The 3,042-nt window shown below is 39.8% G+C and overlaps 1 long non-coding RNA gene across 1 annotated transcript in view; it reads left to right on the top strand.

Annotated features, from left to right (window-relative positions):
• The first annotated feature begins 720 nt into the window (after nucleotides 1-720).
• Nucleotides 721-3,042, top strand: part of LOC104956484 (uncharacterized) — a 6,369-nt gene continuing 4,047 nt past the window's right edge. Inside the window, exon 1 of the long non-coding RNA XR_799565.1 lies at nucleotides 721-862. This is a non-coding gene — a long non-coding RNA (uncharacterized lncRNA). The remainder of the gene's footprint in view (nucleotides 863-3,042) is intronic.

Genomic DNA, 3,042 nt, shown 5'->3' with positions numbered 1-3,042 from the left:
AGTTTTTTTTAATCTTAGCTTATGTCAAGCTTCTTCAATAAACATATTGTATTTCTTCTATTCAAACGTCTACCATTACAATGTAAAGGCTATTACATAAGTGCAACTATATGATGCAATATGATGCAAGATGCAGGTCACCACGAGAACAATTACCAGAAAAGAAAGTCTATACTTTTTGACTGCTGCTCCTCGTGATTTCGATATTAAATTACTTTTCATTGAATTACATTGTATTGAACTGTAGGGTAAGTGTCCGGCTCATTCTCTGTGAGTCACAGCAGCTGCTTCAGTCGTATATCAGCAGATGAAAGTCATGCCTGATGCTGGCAGTGAGTCATAGATCCAGATCGTTTGGAGAATTTGACTCAGTTTCAACATTTCACTTTTCCCTCCTAACTGGGGTTTACTGCAGGCAGGACGGCCTCACATGCTTGCCATTTGATCCTTCCGGCAGCTATATACAGTCAGTGCACATTAGGGCTCCTGGCCGTGCCAAATATTTAGTTGTCTCCCTAGCAACAAATGCATTCTATTTCTGTCCGGGGCTCTGTCCCCTCTCACAGTTAGACTCCACAGCACGGGTCATAATCTAACGGTCTGATGTCAACAAATCAGTAATCCTCCTCACTTCACTGACGTCTGCAATTATATGTTAAGTACAAAATTAGGATTTACGGACTTTAACAAAAATGTGACGTCATTGGTTGGGTGGGCTGATTGTATTCGCTGCTTGGTTTGTCACTCAGATTGGAGGCCCCTCCCACACTGTATATATTCTCCTCAGAGGGTGCAGTGAGGCCCTGCAGCACTCTCACTTCTTCTCAGCTCCATTTGACTGACTACATCTGCAAAGATGACTGTAAGTGTCATTTTTAAATGTTATCCTGTATTGCTTTTACTCTGTATTTTGTGGCTTAAAAGGAGCAGCATTATTGGGTCTTATTTTAAGTGGCACTGACAGATGGTTAAGTGTCAGCTCACTTTATGCTGTGTCGATGAAACTGAGCCAGCTTCCTATGCTCGACTTAAAGCAGAAACTAAACCTAAAACTGTAATGTGCTTTTGAGTTTTCCTGGCTCCTTACCTTTTATGGTCAAAATATTCACCACAGGCCACACGTGCATGCACATTAGTCATGTTTACAAGTTCTTTGAACTGCTGCAAGGGCAATCTCATTTTATCACGCTGAAACAGGAAGGTCTGTTAACATTTGTCCTTTTTATTTAAATCATCTCAGTCTTGATATCCATAGCTGATCACGAGCAGCAGTGCATTCTGGTCCCTTTTGACTCATAAACTGAGTAGATTACAATAACGGCCCTGTATCCCTCTCGTTTTGGTTGGCTACAGGGGAAAGCATGTGTTTAAAAGGGCACCGTGAGGTGGGAGCAGTGGGTTTAATTCACATTACAGGATCAAATTAAATGATCATGTGGAGGCTGTAATAGATGCTGACTACACTGTAATTCTCAAGCCGAGCTCTTGGAGGGATCGAGTCCTCTGTGGCAGATTGTGAAGGCTTTTTTTCAGGCAATTCAGGGAGTGTCCCTTAAGACATAATGTCTAATTTGTATTGAACTTACGTAGAAATTCTAGTAGAATGATATATATTTAGAGTAAAATATATACAACTCACTTTATTTTTGGTAGATGTGTTTTACTGTGCATACTTGATTTTAGTCACTTCAAGGACTGATTGTGTACGCTCTCAGTGATGAGTTGAATGAATGAAATGATCTCTTACACAAAACAGAATGCAGATTCCTAGACAGTAAGGAATGAGAGGGATGCAGAGTGACTGCCAGGTCGATCTCACCCCACCCCACTCATCTCAAGCCCCAGTGCCATGTGTTATTCACATACTTTACAGCAGGGGTGTCAAACTCAAGGCCCGTGGGCCAAATCCGGCCCGCGACCTCATTTTTATGTGGCCCCACAAGAGCTTGCAAAGAATATAATATGTTTATTATAAGGTTACATGCTACTTTACAGAAGCACGTTGCCCATAAACGACATGTCCCACAATGCATCTCAAATTTGACTTTTTCTCAGAATTTGACTTTTTTTGTCAAAATATGCTTCTTTTTTTAGAATTAGCCTTTTTCTCAAAAATTACTTTTTTTTCAAAATGTCACTTATTTTTTTTTGTTCCAGAATGTGGCTTTTCTTTTAAAACATATTGGGACATTCTTACTGAAGATACTTGCAATTATTTGCCCTAGACTTCTGCTTTCAGACGTAGTTAATTATGAAGTTATTAGCCTATCCGATAATAATCCAATGCAGAGGCAATAATGTAATATACACATACATTATCTTTATATATATGCATATATATATATGTTTTATATAGTCTAAAGTTACAACCGGGCCCCTTTTGAGTTGCACGCATAATGCTGATGCTGGCCCGTGGTGAAAATTGGAGTGACACCCCTGCTTACGGTCGGACTCTGGAAGAATGTCCTTCCACTATACCCTACCAGAGTATTTGAGAAGTTTCCAGCGTGAACAATATCACTAAAGTCCTTAGGGCAGCTATGCCATTGCTCACTTTCTTTCTGTCAAAGTTTAAATGCCTGCCACGTAATCTCCCTGACACTTTACTTGTCAACTAAGTAAACATCCTTTACGTTATTTTAAACGGGAGATTGTGTACAGTACTTCTGTGACTGTATCTCACAGATTAGCAAGGATTTTTCCACAGCTGCAGTTGCATCGAAATTAACACAAGTCATTACATTTTTGTGTCCTCTGTAAAGTTCGAGAGAACGGTCCTTTAAGAATCCCAATTTGTCCTTTATTCCCCATAGCCTTTAGCAACATGTTATCACTTATATTGGTGAGAATCTGTTAACCCCTCCGTACAGTAGGCTGCTATATTTGTAACATTGTTGTCCTGGTGACAGCTAACAGTTCCCCAGATACTCATTTAACAAAATGACAAAATGTGGAACTGCAAGGACTGTGTTTCACAACTCAATTATAGATTGCTCTATAAGTTTCATCTTCCTAATCGTGGCAAAGCTCAACTATTCCCTC

The sequence above is a fragment of the Notothenia coriiceps genome, unplaced genomic scaffold, assembly GCF_000735185.1.
Source record: "Notothenia coriiceps isolate Sejong01 unplaced genomic scaffold, NC01 NC01_scaffold00026095, whole genome shotgun sequence".
Lineage (NCBI taxonomy): Eukaryota > Metazoa > Chordata > Actinopteri > Perciformes > Nototheniidae > Notothenia > Notothenia coriiceps.
The sequence above is the reverse complement of the archived record's forward strand: the minus strand, read 5'-3'. Positions and strand labels throughout refer to the sequence as shown.